The sequence below is a fragment of the Helicoverpa armigera genome, chromosome 3, assembly GCF_030705265.1.
Source record: "Helicoverpa armigera isolate CAAS_96S chromosome 3, ASM3070526v1, whole genome shotgun sequence".
Taxonomy (NCBI): Eukaryota; Metazoa; Arthropoda; class Insecta; order Lepidoptera; family Noctuidae; genus Helicoverpa; species Helicoverpa armigera.
In genome coordinates, this window is record NC_087122.1 from 5,140,990 (window position 1) to 5,158,416 (window position 17,427).

A 17,427-nucleotide genomic window follows, 5' to 3' on the forward strand; every position below is an offset into this window, starting at 1 on the left:
ATACTATTACATACTTATTAAGCTATGCATAAGTACCTAACATACTATATTAATAGGTGTATATTCTACATTATGTTGAAAAGAATTAAAGTCCTCAATGCTTCAATGGTACCTATGTACGTTAAAATGAGCAATCATTTCGGCACGAGGCTGTACTTAACACTGCTTAAAATTGTTCATTACATTTGTGAGCATTTCAAAACCACAACTTGAAAACTGTTGTTTAAACTTGATAATTATTCAAATTCTATATTCTGAATAAGACAGCTATTAATTTAGCGTATATCGCTTACCTTGACGTACCTAATCACAGCTTATTGAAACGTTATACTCGGGTTAAGTAGCACTGAGAAGTTATTTGCGCTCCCGGTTGCCAATATTGTGGCTTAGATTAAGTATAACTTTGATGAAAAGTTTTGCATGCAAATTAGGCGTGTTTCGAAAACGAGGTCTGCCCTGTCGGAACTACGCGCACAAGTGTGGCCGCTGTTTAAAAAGGCGCGCTTATCGCCCTCCCAAAATCCTTATTAATTCCATGTAAACTCTGATAGATCGGAGCGAGTCTAAAATTAATTACTCCGAACTTCAGGGACCCGTCAATTACACCGCGCCATTATTCTATTCGGACTCTCCCCACATTGCGGGCGGCCTGATCTAAACGAGTTTGATTGTACAAATAATGACTAACTGTTAAGCAAAGTTAAATTTTTACAGCTTATCAAAACGTATAAAACAAAACCACAATTTAATTTGTCCAATCCTAAAAACGCGTTTGTAGAAGTAATAACTTGGTACTTATAAGTTGTGTAACTCAGTTTAAAGTTGTTTATGGATAGGTCATGAAAAGCTTTTTAAAAATGAGTTATGGAACAAAACACATTAACTCGAACTTTGCAGACAATTAACTGCAATTGTATTACGTGTACTTGACGAGTACAAGTGTACAATGAAAAGGAAAAAATACGCTACAAACCGCTTTCAGAACTTTTTAATTTAAAGTTTCGTTTAAAAATTGTGTAAAGTTTCTAGACATGCCACGTTTTGTTCAGATGTTTAAGTCCTTGATTCCTATTTCTTTTGTATGTTATATTAGTGTACACGAGGATATTAAAGTGTGTGTTATACTTAAACAAACTCGAGACCCAATAAACCACAATATTGGGTCGGAGTTCGAGAAGCTTATTAATTTGCTTTTCTCTGTTATAAAGTAAACAAGAGGCAGTGAAAGTAATTAAAATAACCACTATTGGGAATCCCTATGATGTACTGCCAATACTTTGACTACTACTTTTTATGTGGGCAGTAATGAAAAAGAAAATATTCTCCAAGACTCAATTGTTAACTACCAATTAGATGAGATTTAGAAATTCAAACCATAAATTACGCATTCCTGTTACACGTTTACGATACATTTGCGTAAAAGAACAAATTCTACAGAGAGAAAGAAATCTCCTAGTCAGACCTTTGAATTTCCCTTTTTTACGACTTCATTAAACTGTGCGCGTGTTAAACGAGCCATGTACGTGGGTCGTAATTTTCCTTGAAACCGCAAGGAGCTCGCGATCGACACTGACGACCATATAATTAACAACCTCTGTCAAATTCACACCCATTCGTCTCTTTTAAACCACGCCTCCTTCACTTATTTGAATAGAACAGGACAGAGTGTCATTTGCAGGCGCCTTAAAATGCCTAGAAAAATCCTGAGAATTAATAGTGATCGAATGGCACAATATTTCTTAGCTTTTATCTTCATTTTGAGAGCAATTTTAGTAATTTTGTAAGTTCAGAATTAGTTTTAATGTGATAAAAACGTAGGTTTTCTAAATTGGAAAAAGTGTTACGAATAGACTTATCTAGACACACGGCAGTGTGTCCGCCAAGTTCGAGCAAAAAAAGCGACACACCGGCCGTGGGTTATATTACACGAACCATTTCGGGCCAAATTCGACCCCCCTGTAACTCAAAATCTATTTTATTTACGCATATCAAATTTCTAGTATCTGTTGAGACCCCCTCACTTATCTAAAATACAAAATTTCATTAATATACCTATTGTAGGTCTTGAGATATTGACTTCACAAAATCGCTATTTTTACTATACACTCACTGACTGACTGACTCACTCATCAAAAACCTAGACCACTTCCAATGGTCGTATTGACTTGAAATTTGGCATGGAGGTAGATCTTAATGTCAAGGTAAAGGGAAAAATCTGAAAATGGTCAAGTGTGAGTCGGTTTCAAAATAATGAAGGTGTTTTATACCCGGTGTAAATTTATACCCCTAAGTAACATCATTAAAAGTAACTATTTTTAAATGAGGTATGTGTATGGAACTTGGTACTTATTCAGATCTCACTTCTTTTATAGGCGAAGCATTCCCATATTATCGAACTTGGCAGTCTTTCACATTTTTGTTTTGGGTGGGATTAATATTACACAGCATATAATAATACCTTGAAAAAAAACTTACATTGTTAGATTCAGTATAAAGTACGAGCTTCTCTAATATTTCACTACTTGTCATCACTTTAAATCAATTAAATTGGGTACCTTTACGTGAACACACATTGAACAATTAAACAAAGTTTAATTAAAAATAAGAATTTCGTGTCATAGGTCAGTTGGTCACCATTCAAACTCTTTTACAACACAATATGTAAATCACTCGTGCATGCATTTGCATCAGATATCATATTGGACGCCCAGTACGTTTTGGAGTTAACGTTTTATTTATTCTTTCGTTTCTGAAAATAAAATTTCAAGTGCGTAAGTCTATATATCTTAGGGATAAAAATATTATATCATTTTTAGGATTTGTATTACATATATCTTTTTCAATTCAGAATGTGTAAGGAATCTTAAACCTCATCGGATTTTACGGTTTCGGTGCCTTAACTTTTTTTATATAACGTAGAGTGAAATAGATAAGATCCTATGTATTGTAGGTAACCGATGTTACGTGACATAACCAAGACTTCTAGTTACAGGCCCTGTAGCGTCATAACACAACATTTTACAATAACACAGCCAGACAACGTAATTATGTTTATTTTTCTCAAACGTTGGCAGCCGGGGCGTAGGTACGGGAGAACTATTAATTTTCTAATCGCAAAAACTGCCTAAAGCCTATGAAATAGAGCAGTATCTTTCAAGTCTTTCATTTCTCAAAATCGTTACTAGTCTGCAATGTCAAAGTTCAAATAAAGTTTAAACTTGTGACCTATCTTGTAACATTCAGGGCATAGACGAGAATAGTTAAATGTAAATAGCAAAAAATAAATTGCGTTCCTTTCTGCGGATTAATCGTCGAAAGTTCTTATGTTATATCCATATTTTTATAACCATCTATTTTTTCATATGAAGAGTTGATACGCGTAGCTAAGTAATCAAATTCAAAAAACGTTTTTATCTCACGTCTGTTATTTATTTTGAACATTTCCGTCGATTGTGCCGCGGATGATCCCACGTACAATTTTGAATGTTGCCGAGATGTATTCTAAGCCACTTCCATATTACATAAAGTTCACCCGTTCGCAGAAAACTCGAGAAATGTCAAGGTTTTACGAATATGATGAGCAACATCCTTTCCTTAATGGGAATATTTTAATACCAGGGTTTATTCGTGGCTTTGTCAAAGGAGAGAAAATGGATTCCGAGTGGATACCTACCATGGCAAATCCACGTTCGATTTGGGGGTAGATCGTAGGATGTGTTGTATGTATGGGAACGCACGTGTATGCATACATGAATAACAATATTCGCGTACTTGTACTTGCTGATTAAACAAGCTGTGGTTCCATATGTATAGGACCAGTCCCACTAAAGTCAGGGTTTCAGTGTTCAATTTTTAAATCATGTACCTATTTAAATAAAACTACTTTTACGGATTTTATCGCGGTTATATTATATTATTTTAATCCCGACGTTTCGGATCCTTTACAGCATCCATGGTCACGGGCAGACTAAGGTGTTGGTCGTCTTGATATATTAGTTACAAACAGCTACCCTACATTTTGTTAATTATTATTGACAATCCGATTCACGCAAAACGAGCTCACTGTATCCTTAGGTCGAGCAGTTGTAGGCTTGGATTTTGATTTAATAGTTTCTATGATGGGATTCCAAGCAGGTGGTATGACCCAGCCGTCTTCTCTATTGAAATTTGGATGTTTTTTAATTTCAATAGCCTCGCGAATCATCCTAGGTAGGAATCGGTTTTCTTTTGCAAGGACTTGTGGTTTATCAAATCTGATGTAATGCTGGGCCTTGTCTAGTGTGTGTTCACAAACTGCTGACTGTCTGGAACGGCGGTGTTTGACATCGGCGATGTGTTCTTTTACGCGGGTCCCTATGCTTCTTTTAGTTTGGCCTATGTAAGAGAGACCACAATCACATTCAAGCTTGTATACACCCGCATCTTGTAGAGGTATGTGACACTTGACAGGTGGTAAGAATTGACTAATCTTCTTCAGCGGCTTGAAGTAGGTTTTGATTGAAGCTCGCTTCAAGATGTTGCCAATCTTGTCTGTGACTCCTCTTATGTATGGAAGAACAGCAGGTAGACGCTCAACTGTGGCTGGTTTCACGCGGGTTCTGCGACGAGTGTCAGAAATCAATATGTTAACCAGTACGGACTGCCAATTGCAAATAAAATACGCCGGTTGGAAGATCTCAAGACTAAGCGCGCAAGATTCATAACATCCTTGAATTTCTTGAAGAGATGCAGAGACAACAGCATCATTCCTACGTGTGCCATAATTTCACCAAGGAAGGACATACGAGGAAGCGCTAAGATCTTAAACCAGGCAAGTAAAAAGTTACTACAGCAGTTAATACAAAATACACGATCCGATTTGCACCGCGTTAATCAAGACTTTGAGGCGTCATCCCATGAATTAAAGATAGATTTAACTACATTTGATTTTAATAATTGCATGAAAATACTAGATGAGCGCGAAAAATCTAAATATAATGAATGCAAAAACAGACAAATAATCAAATTTGAAAAACTAACGTCTAAATCAAATGTCCAAAATAACACACGAAAAGAAAACGGAACGCGCCCGTTACCTGCGAGCCAATCACGCGCAGTTGTCAATCTATCAAAAAATGTCTTGGATGAAAATACGGTTCAAGTGTTATCGAAAGGCCTAAATTTTGCTGTAACACCTCGAAAAATACCGGTAGAAAGCATTATATGCAACGTGGAAGACTGCCTGTTTAAAAATAAAATCAATAAACATGATTCGGAGGCGATACGTCAGGACATTTCGTCTGTATTACGTCGCAACATACTGCCCAAACCGAATCTAAATAAAATCAATATCTAGCGTTAAAAACCTTCGCGACAGGCCTGAATTAACAATTCTACGTGCAGATAAAGGTAATGCTACGGTGGTGATGGATACGTCAGATTACAATGATAAAATACAAGACCTTTTATCGGATGTAAGTACATATAAACAAGTGAAGACCGACCCCACAACAAAACATTGAAATCAACTAGTGATTTGATAAAAAGTACTCCGAAACATTGAATCTAGACGTAAAATACCTAGTTCCTAGCTGCGCAAAACCACCAAAGCTGTATGGGCTACCGAAGATACACAAACCTAATGCTCCACTACGACCAATAGTCAGCCAAATCGACTCACCAACCTACAGATTGGCTCAACATCTGGCTAAAGTACTTTCACCATTGAGAGGAAACACAGCAGCATATGTAAAGGACTCGTACCATTTTGTCAGTGAAATAAAACACCTACAACTAGCTGACAATGAAACTATGGTCAGTTTTGATGTTCAGTCATTGTTTACATGCTTACCCGTTGAAGACTGCATCAAGATTGTGTCTAAGAAACTAGCAGAGAATAACATGCCTACTGAATATGCTGAACTGTTAAAACATTGCCTAACATCTGGCTATTTACTGTGGAATAATCACTTCTACACGCAAGTGGATGGTGTAGCAATGGGCTCCCAGTATCTCCCATTGTTGCTGATATCTTCATGGAGGATTTTGAGGAGCGAGCCCTGCAATCTGCACCCGTAACACCCAAATTCTACAAGCGGTACGTAGATGATACTTTCACAATACTACCATCTGACAAAGTCACAGCATTTTTAAATCATCTTAACTCCATAAACCCCAAAATTCAATTCACTATGGAGTCAGAGGCAAACAACTCCTTAGCTTTCTTAGATGTTTTGGTTATCCGTAACCCTAATAACACCTTGAGTCACACTGTGTATCGGAAGAAAACCCATACAGACAAATACCTTCATGGTGAGTCCCACCACCACCCAACACAGTTATCTACCGTTGGTAAATCATTGTTTCAGAGAGCACGTGGGATCTGCGATGAACAACACCTGGGTGCTGAGCTTCAACATGTTAAGCAAGTACTGCACGACAACAAGCTCCGAGTACCGCGCCCTCGTCGCAGAACCCGCGTGAAACCAGCCACAGTTGAGCGTCTACCTGCTGTTCTTCCATACATAAGAGGAGTCACAGACAAGATTGGCTACATCTTGAAGCGAGCTTCAATCAAAACCTACTTCAAGCCGCTGAAGAAGATTAGTCAATTCTTACCACCTGTCAAGTGTCACATACCTCTACAAGATGCGGGTGTATACAAGCTTGAATGTGATTGTGGTCTCTCTTACATAGGCCAAACTAAAAGAAGCATAGGGACCCGCGTAAAAGAACACATCGCCGATGTCAAACACCGCCGTTCCAGACAGTCAGCAGTTTGTGAACACACACTAGACAAGGCCCAGCATTACATCAGATTTGATAAACCACAAGTCCTTGCAAAAGAAAACCGATTCCTACCTAGGATGATTCGCGAGGCTATTGAAATTAAAAAACATCCAAATTTCAATAGAGAAGACGGCTGGGTCATACCACCTGCTTGGAATCCCATCATAGAAACTATTAAATCAAAATCCAAGCCTACAACTGCTCGACCTAAGGATACAGTGAGCTCGTTTTGCGTGAATCGGATTGTCAATAATAATTAACAAAATGTAGGGTAGCTGTTTGTAACTAATATATCAAGACGACCAACACCTTAGTCTGCCCGTGACCATGGATGCTGTAAAGGATCCGAAACGTCGGGATTAAAATAATATAATATAACCGCGATAAAATCCGTAGAAGTAGTTTTATTTAAATGTCTAATATTCGCGTAAGTGTCAGAAATCAATATCATGTACCTATTTCATTAATTGTAAACGTGAAACTCAAACATATTAAAGGTAGAATAAAACTTATGTTCAACTTATATAAAATTGACAATAGAGAACATAATAACGAGTGCGACAGAATAAATTGGTACTGCGATTGTTATGACAGAAATAACGACAGATGCTAGTCTAAACTAGAGATCCTCCCTCTCTAGAAATTAAAACTTTCGCCATTTCAGAGCTAAAATTAAATTTTTAAATTAGATGAACAAACAAGGAATACTCAGCCAAAATGAAACATTATTTTTTATTGATTAATAAAGAAAATTAATGGATTAAAGCCGTAGGTACTGAAATATTTATATAAGCTTTTCAGTTCAAGTCTGTTCTTCTACATCGACCATTTGATTTTGAAGGAGTTCTGAGTCTATTCTGAGAAATCTCATCGAATAAATTACAATATTTGCCAAGTAACGGAAATATGAAAATGTAACGTAAATCGTTTCAGACAGCAAGTATCGCGTACTGGCAGGTTACTCTCGATAGACCTTGTCGAAATTGATTGGAATTCTATCTATCACAGGTTTACTGAACCATCTTAGAATAAGATGGTTTTTCCGACACCCTTTTGGCTTAAATTGCTCTTTTCTTTGGCCTTTTTATACCGGACCTACAATAAAAACCTAAGCAAAAGTGTGCTATCGGTTAATTTAATCTCAAAGTACAGTTTATTTATTAAAAAGTTATTAGTCTGTCTCGTCCCATCCGTGGTTATTAGCCGTGGCGTGTTATTTTCCGTAATAGATTCGTGTTTAAGTGGCCCGACTTGACATCAAGAGCGATGGTAGTGTAAGGACGTATTAAGAAAGTTGCCAATCCAGCTTAGGCTTCCGATCGCGTACTTCATAGAAGCACTTTTCTTGTGAATAATATCCATATACTTTGTATGATGGATTGGTAACATCAATGCCTAAATATTTTTTTGAATTTTGATTTGCTTGCTAATCTAAAGAATCTTTGCTACAATTTCAAAAGATGTTTGATGCGCACCTTTAGCAAAGGTAATGAATTTTAAACCAATGTTTTATCTGGTAGCTCAGAGGTCCATTTTATAATTTTTGTCACGTCTCTAACTTTAAAATAACTCCAAACTTTACCTCTTACTCTAAAAATTCATTTGTGTAAAGAAAAAGAAGTTAAAATCCTTTTTAACTTGAAATCCCCTTGGCGTGCTAAAAGCCAAAATTATCCTTAAGAATATGATTTCATATTTAATAACTACAATAACACGGCAATTAAAACAAAATTTGGACAGTCCCCAACTTAAGCTTGGATTAAGTTGTTTTTCGATGTTCATTTTAATGAGGAGTCTATGTTGGACAATGTAAACATTAACGAGTCCCGTGTAAATACAAACTTTCCCGGAAGGAATAAGATACTTGACATTCTTTTCAATGCGCAAAACAAATTAAAACGGGAATGAGAAAGTAAATTGGGTTAACTGAGAAAAAATAAAAGAAAATAATTAAAATGTGTTTACTGCGTTGGGTGGTGTAAATATTGGGCGTTGTATATAGCTCGTAAAATATGTATAAAGTTGCGTTACATAAACATTGCCCCCAATTAAGAGTCGGCGTCATAAAGGGCCAGCGAGTTTCGCACGCGACTGTACTTGGTTATCATCCCAGATAGAAACTCGCCCACGAGCGGCGGGTCCGGATCGAAAGCGCAGTTTTATGGTTTTTACTGGCGTGTGAGGCCACATTGCGCGAGTGCCCGACAAGTAGAGTAGGACGGCACATGGGAATCAGATCCCATACAGTCGTACTATGGTATACTACAATGTTTATCCTAGGTACCTAATCAAACTCGATTTTCCATGTAATAAAATTGGTTTTAAAGCTAAATGAAAATATTTATGTATCTTGGCGCTTTTCAGTACTTATTTACATTCACAAACAATAAATCTTGAGTATGTTTAATTCATCGACCGCGACCTACGTTCTGTTTATGTTGCAAAGTAAATCATTTCACTCATTTATTTGTACAGCGTAACGTTTGTTGAAACTTTGTACACATAAAACATTCTATAAATACAATTTAAAGTAATTTAATTTGACGCTGCCTATGGCCGTTTAAACACATTTTACTAATAATAAATGCTAGCTGCTGTAATGTTAAATACATACGTTGTTAATCACATTTCATTTCATTACCTAATTCAGTTTTGTTTGCGTTTGTTTTTCGCACAAAATTACTGAATATATTGACGGTCGTTTCGACGCTGGCGTTCATATGAATACAAATAGGGTGCTGTCAGTTCACACATACACGATAGCTTAGCGATTAGGTACCTATTTATTTTAATAAGTGTATATTATATAGCGGCTACCTAATGAAGCCAAGCGTTTTCACTTAGCAATCTAGCCGGATCGAGCGGCATACAGACTCATGTTTATAAACTGCGATTTTAATCGATGGTTTAGCAATTATAATATATTGCTTGACATAATTTAATCTATAATATGTTAATAGGTATAAATTAACGGTTACAAGAAGAATCAAATTCTATAAATAGATACCCAGATTGTTGACACAATAAACACTTGTCATTTGTAATGCTATCGTTATCGTATTGTTAAAATAGTTTTGTAAATCGTCTCTTTAAACTAAATTAGTTTTTGTTTGTGCGTTATCAATGTTCAAATATTTATTCGTTGTAAAACAATCTAAATACTTTAATTTACCATAAAACAAAGACAAAAGGAACCGTCAAAATCACATCGACACTTCATTCACAACAAACCTCCGTCACACGTAATAGAAAAAGACGATCAGACGCTGCGTAAGTAAATAAAATAGAGAAGCTGACGCGTAATGAGCGAGTCGCGCGGACAGGGAGGCGCGAGCGAGCGCGCCGAGCGCCGGGACTAGAATGCGGGGGCGCGAATCCACCACCAGCATCCAGCTTTTCCCGCTCCCCTCCCGCGCGCACCCTGCCCTGTACCCCCACGTCTGATAACCTGCTACTTCGGAAGTCACTAAACTCCGTCATGAATGTTACCCAGGCACCAACACCCGACTTGTGAAAGAAAATGTGAATTTTATTGAAAAGGGGTCGCTGTTGCGCCACTAACCTCTCTTTGTGTGAAAATCGATGCTTTATCGCCTATTAGGTGTTACGAAATGAACTCGTGTCGCGGCCGAGAATTTCAGCGTTTGTCGGCACTAAAAGCTTTGTACAAGTTAGGTTTATTATTGTAGTGATACTCACTGTAGGATTAGGGACGAAAGTAGACATCAATTTGAAATAAAAGCTTAGGTATACAATGTGCATCTTGTATAGAATGTCTAAGCTTATCCTATTACAAAAAGTAGAGTCTATTTATTTGATCCCTAATAGTGATGCAACATAAAATAAGGACTAAAACAAAACATGATCTGATACGACATAATGACTTCTTACGTCAGACAGCAGTGGCCACTTTTTCCCATATACCATAATTATGGCGCGCAATTCGCAAAGCTCGGTGCAAGCGCCGTTTAAATTGCATCAGTCAACTTTACCTGACAGATCCTTTCCAATGAACTTAATTACATCTGATGAAATATAAGCTATGTTTACACTCCTATCATTTACCTGCTTCTTGGAATAACATGAGTATGGGTTTTTTTAAGGTTCTATGTAACTCTTTACCTACTTGTTATTAGTTTTTTTTTTTGAGAAAACTAACCTAACAATGTTTAACTTGTTTCGTAACAAAGCTTTGAATCATTTTCAATTACACAAATTATAATAATTTTATCAATTGAATTATTAATTTACAAAAATCAGTACCTGAAATTATGTACATAAATTATCAAACTGAAATAAGCAAGAGCCTACTACTAATTGCCCAATTCAAATCATTACAACTTTGAATGATACTAATTAGTTACTCGAATTATAGAAAAATCTGAATTTACTCAGAACGAACCCAAGCCTTTGGGTATTCAATACTAATTTATAATATTTTGTACTTGGAAAATATTGCTCATAATAACTAGAACTAATCCGGTTAGGCTTGGTTCTTGAAATGCCCTTCAAATTCCAATAATTTAATTAAAGTTTTTCAACTTTTAGTGAAAAACTTGAACTATGAATTAAGCAGTCACACAAAATCAAAGTAGGAACCTTCTTGTATTCGTTAAGTAGGTACACGAAGTCCAAAGCCGAGAAGCTGGGTCATAATTTTGTGACCGCTATAGTTGCCTAAGTCTGTGACCACAAGGAAGAGTATAATAATACCAAATCATGGCTGTTAACTTTGCTTCGGACTTCACCAAGAAGCTTAGCAAAGTCAGCAGCGGAAGGGTCAACTTTGCACACCTAGCCATCTGTATGGAAAGCCGGCTTAAATACTATGGCAATGTCTTGCAAGTTAGAGCGATATTTACCTATGAATAATTTGGAGTGACGTTAGAGTTCGGCTACTGGAAAGGATGTAAATAAACAGTTCCCCGTTGCTAAGTTGTAGAGAGTTGCGGATGCTATTTCGTACAAATTATAAATATTGTTCATGCCGTGATGGCTTAGCCTTGCATATACGTGATTAAAGACTGTTACAAAGAGTGTTTTAAGTATGAATGTGGATGGATTGAAAGAGAGAAGACCGAAAAAAGATGGACGGGGTGGAAAATTGGGACCAGGGCAGGAAGAACAAGAAGGCATGCCTTTGATATAGAAAGAAAAGGCTTCATAATTTTGTTAATTAGACTTCTTACGTTACAAGATTCGTCTTTAGTCAAACAGCTGATTTTAAGGAGCCCTCTTAAATGAAGTCGTTATAATTTTCGCGTCATACATCATTATGTTTGCTTAAACTGTATAGCTTCCTTGTTGAAAGTAAAATAATATATTTACGGCATATGCAATGTTCCACAAAAAATGACTTTGATTAACGACCCCAACACAAATGAGCTAGAGTTTTGTAAACGGCTAAATATATTTATTGCATTGCTCTCGGACGAAGGGAAACATCGTTAGGCTACCCGCAAAAAGCCCGCAAAGGCGTGTATAAACAAAGATATGATAAAAATGGTTATCCCTAATACTGGCCGTTTACCACGGATGGTTGACATTTACGACTATCTTGCGATACGTAAAATATGTTTGCGAATTTATTGAAATAGCAACAATATTGATGGATGGATGGTTGAAGCGATCTTTGTTTGCATACGAAGGCGGCATGTGGTACCTACATTATTGCGATTAGTCTATTCTGTCAAAGGAATCTCCTTGGTACCACACTGTTGTGATACCGAAGTGTTTGAGTCCACATTCTCCATAGTACAAAGCTTTTGTAGTAGCAGTGATGCAATTTACTTAATATGCATATCATCTTAGGTATACTGTGCACCTACGAACATGCCTCTGTGCTCTGTGCCATAGGTAGGACCCAGCTTTTATCCGATCAACTGAAATATCTATGAACATAAAGAAAGAAAAACTTACATTCTTAGAACATACAACTAGGAAGAAACTATAGGAAAACATTGGGTTCATAATTTGCTACGATTATTGTTTTAAAATTAATCTTTACAACTTAGCACTTTAGAGACAAAAAAGCAACAAAAAACCTATTCCACTCGCAAAACTTAAGTTAGAAAACAATATGGCACCAACATTTATAATTCGCTTTTTTGTTGGGCCTCCTACTTTTTCGAGTTACTTAAGAAAACTTATTTTCACACATCCATTTATCAAAACTGATGGACCGAAACACCAATAACGGTACATTAATTTCACGTGATATACGCCAAAATAATTGCACAAAAACACTCAAAGCAAAGGTTATTTTTATGTGGATTATAATTTGTAATAAATATTCATATGCTTTTAACTTAGCGAAGCCTTTGACGAACGTATGATTACCAGCCTTCATATAAGTTAAAAGCCGGGTAGGGAATTAATAATAATATGATGCGTCGAATATGATTGCAACTTTGTATCGTATCAAAGTCATTTAAAATTGTCGTTGTGGTAGGTTAACAGCTAATCGATAGTTAGTGGATATTTCCACCAATGTAGGTATATGTATGTTAAGGATCCGGAAAATTAGTAATCAGTTACTTTGTTGTCTGGCTTTCTATTTGTGTGTAGAATGGTTAGAATGGAATATATTCGCTTGAAATTACTTGAAATACTTACAAATTGTAACCAATCAAGGGATTTAATTAAAAATTGTGACAAAATAAATCTCTGATCTATGTCCAACCTAAGTCAATTGGAAAACCAATTTAGTGTGTTTGACCAACGATTTAAAGAAGGTGGCAGTGGATGGAGCGGGCTGCCCATGACGAGGATGGTTGACGTTCGTCGATGATGATGATGAATTTAGTATTTGTTGGTCGCTTTCGTTATTTTTCTTAAGTGTTCGAAGATCCATATATTCACTTTACACTTACCTAATGTTACCAAATTGACATATTGTTAGCTTGATAAGTATGTCTATTGAGCCATAGTTTTTGTACTACGTTCTTAGAATTTACATGAATCAATAAGCTAAAGTCCATTTGTAACAACAGACAAAAGTTATTATGTAAATGACAATAAAATAAGTCGTCACAGTTGTCTATAAATATAAACATCAGGATGAACAGCTGTCTGTGTTCTACTGCGTCTAAATAATAACCGGTATCTTATCGATGTGGGCGGAAAATTGCATCAGGGAAATAGCTACCGAATGATATCCCAGAGTTATTACGTTTTACGCATTTGCAAAAGAATTTTGATTTAGAATTTGCCAATACATATTTATATTTTAAAATATCTTCTACATTTTTGCTGTACATGCCTACGTCGAACTGTATTACAAATGAAAATTTAATAAAGCTACTTTTTAACTTTGAACCGAATAACATCTTGAAATGCGTACTCATCTTAAAAATTCAAGAAGCCATTTTCGATGGAATTCCTTATAAATACAGTAATACTGTAAAAAAAAAGCTTTAAGAATTTCAACTTGATTTTCCTGTTAGTCCTCAAAGTTATTTTCGGATATAGCCGGGGATTTGTCAAGTACAAACACAGTGAAATGTTTAGTTAGTAATTTCGACACAAATCTCGTATTATTGTGACGCAAATTTGGTGTTTACACCGATCAAACTGAGGGGTAGGTGTCAGCCACATACGTGTAGCGTTACTCCAGAGCAATGAGGCTCGACGACATGACACTTGACTGACTCGCTCGTTAATTTGTAACAGAAATCCTATATTCAGCCGTAAGCGAACATAAACTTTGAACCACAATTCAAGAAGCACGCAAGTCGAAATTGCGACGCACAATTTCTAAACTGGGCTCCCTTATTTCTCACAGTTTACGTTTGAGATAAAAACGTCTAGTATGACAGTAACGCAGATTTATTCTAACTAGACGTGACAGACGAAATGATATAACGGGAACTACGTCTTCTGCATTTTTTGTTCCCTCTTTTTGTGTAATTTTTCCAAAGCTCGCTAAGAACGTTTACGCAAATAAATCTTCAGTGTAATTTTTACTAAACGGTCCTGTGTAATTTAAGGTGGAAATGTTAATTTTCCTGCATGCCATATAAACTAACTGGTAAAAATATTACCACGTGTAATTACACACACCATGTTATATTTAGTAGAGGAAATACATGATGCTTGTGATGAAGCTCTTTTATCATAACCATTTTATCTTCTTCCATAATTCTGTTGTCTGACAATTTTTTTTTTTGATGAAGTCAACAATTGTTTTGTAAGCAAAATTTTTCCTAACCCTAGCAATTTTAATTCCCAGTTTCTAACACTCAGCGTAAAATAATCTCACACATTTTCTGCCCACGAAGGACATCAAATTGGCATGATTCTCCGCGGAGATATAAAATCGATGGCGGGCTGTCATCTACACATGAATCATTAATGAATGCGCTCAATAGGCGACGCGTCCGGCCCGTCACATCCAGCAATTCGCTGATATTTTAGGGACAGGCTCCGTCGGCAGCGACGCCCGCTCCCCAAAGATTTGCACAGACCTCCAAATAGAAGATTGCGAACTATTGAAGCTCTCCCAACCCCACCTTCTTACAGCAACGCCGCTTTTTATTCCTTGTGAAATATATACGTAATGCGTTAAAAGTTCAAACCTTAAACGGGACATAAAACCTTAATTTTATTGTTGGCATCGTGGTGGATAAAAGTTTTAAGTGATTTCATCGTTTGTTTACATCGGCTTCGGAACTACTTGAGAACTTTAGTTTTTGATTACTATTTTATTGTAGAAAATAAGTGTTTTATTTACACTACGATTACTTTAAATCTCTAATTCAACCTAATTATTAAATTATCGGTTAATTATTTAGTATGATACCTAGTTCTATCAAACAAGGTCATTCACAGCCGTGTCGTCCTCATTTCCGAATTTAATAAAAGTCCATCGAAAGCGTTACCCAGTCGAACGTTTGGCGTTTAATAAAGATTTTCTAATAGTGCAATAACAGTAACAGTTTAATGCACTAATAGCGACAATATCTGCCGATAGCGACCCTCCGGATACGCACGACCCACTTACAGCGTACCTATCTATATCTGTGTCTATCAAATGCGCAGATACGACACTCGTTCTACGAGCCTGCCAGTGGACAGCTGACCGACTTTAATAATAAATAATAATACTATTTAAATATTTCATGTTACGTAGCAGCCGGAGAAATCAGATAGATTTATAATTTTAAATGGCCTATATGTACAGCTTCGTCATTTTATCATTTAATTAGGAACTGCTCAAGAATGTTCTAGTAATGTAGAGTGTAGATAACGTATGCGATACGATAAGTACCTACTGAATGTCTTATCATAAAACGTACTAATCCCTAAGATACGTCATTAAGTGAAATGTAAACAAAAACATTATTTATTTGAACCTTTATTAAACCATTCCCTGAGGCGACGATTCAAAATGGTTTTCTTTCACATATAAAAAGTTGCAGTACAAGTTAGTCTCTGGACAGTTGGTGAATGTCCCGTCTTTACGAAAGTTTGTTTGTCACCGTTAAGTGCTAATGAAAAGAGATGTGCAGTTAATGAAAACAAAAAGGTACATAAGTATATTGATATAGGAGTATTTAGGGTTGAGGAGCTTGCGATGGCTTTACGATTCATTTCATTGTCATCGGGTCATTGGAAGATGGATTGGAATTTATTTAGATCAATAGACAGATAATCACGGTTAACAACAAAGGTCTTTTAATCAATTTATTCTTCAGGTATTATGTTATTAATAAATGCATAAGTAAGTGATATATTAATGACTTTTCAAAGTAGTTTTTGATTGAACCAGTCTGCCAGAAAGACCCATGTGTTTTTGACAAGTCCAACTAGTCAATAAATATTTAGCAACGCGCTCCCCAATGGAAATGAGTTCGTAAAACTCGTGTCACCACGGAAATATTGTTTGTTTGTTGACGTGATACCGAGCCGAGGAAGTTGACAAACGTGATGAAAAAAATATTGGAAAAGTTTGGTACGCGAGCTCTTTAAACGAAGCCTATGATGTTCCAAGAGATTTAGGTGATGTTACGAAAACAGACTCGGAAGCCTTTGAAGTGCATTATTAAGAAGCTATGTTATTTACACGCTTATTTTTTGTGTGTTCTTTGTATTAGAAGGAAAGTGTTCAAAATACACACCTCGTAGGTAGGTAGATATCTTTTTCTGATCGTTGGATGACGGAAATTACTATTCAGATATGTACTTTGACTGTGCAAAACACAATACTTAATTGCACTTTTATATGCATTAGTCATAGACAGTAGTGTACTCCTAACATCGTTGGATTAGCCCACGATAAACTACAACGGATGACAAACACTGTTGCTGTTACAAATATTCCGTCATTGTTATCACAACACTCGGTTATGTAAATCTTTTGTTTTCAATGTAGGCTCTTCCTCTTTTTTTGATAACGCAATCCGGAATCGTACACATGATGACTCAGTCATTATGTTCTGTGCCTCTCAATGTCAAAAGAATTCCCAATTAATCAAAACAAAACTTTAACTTGTACGGAAACCATATCAAAATTTAACGCAAACAAACTCCGCAAGACTTGTTCTCATATAAAAGACGTGTACGTTCACAAAACGCCAACTTCGCTTGTAAAAACCTCAAAATAGTGTTCTCGTCGTGAATTAGCCTTGTTAGCAAGATTTTTTAAGAGTTCCCAACAAG

The 17,427-nt window shown here is 36.3% G+C and overlaps 1 protein-coding gene across 12 annotated transcripts in view; it reads right to left on the reverse strand.

Moving 5' to 3' along the window:
- The window catches only part of LOC110383871 (low-density lipoprotein receptor), a 175,712-nt gene that overhangs the window by 35,452 nt on the left and 122,833 nt on the right, over positions 1–17,427 (reverse strand). For 4 of the 12 annotated variants that reach the window (XM_049836772.2, XM_021344830.3, XM_021344826.3 and 1 more), the window contains exon 1: positions 10,000–10,160. The exons of the other annotated variants lie outside the window; for them this stretch is intronic. The gene's annotated coding sequence lies outside the window, so the exon portion shown is untranslated. Of the gene's footprint in view, positions 1–9,999; positions 10,161–17,427 lie in introns of those variants that run through there. 12 annotated transcript variants of the gene reach the window in all.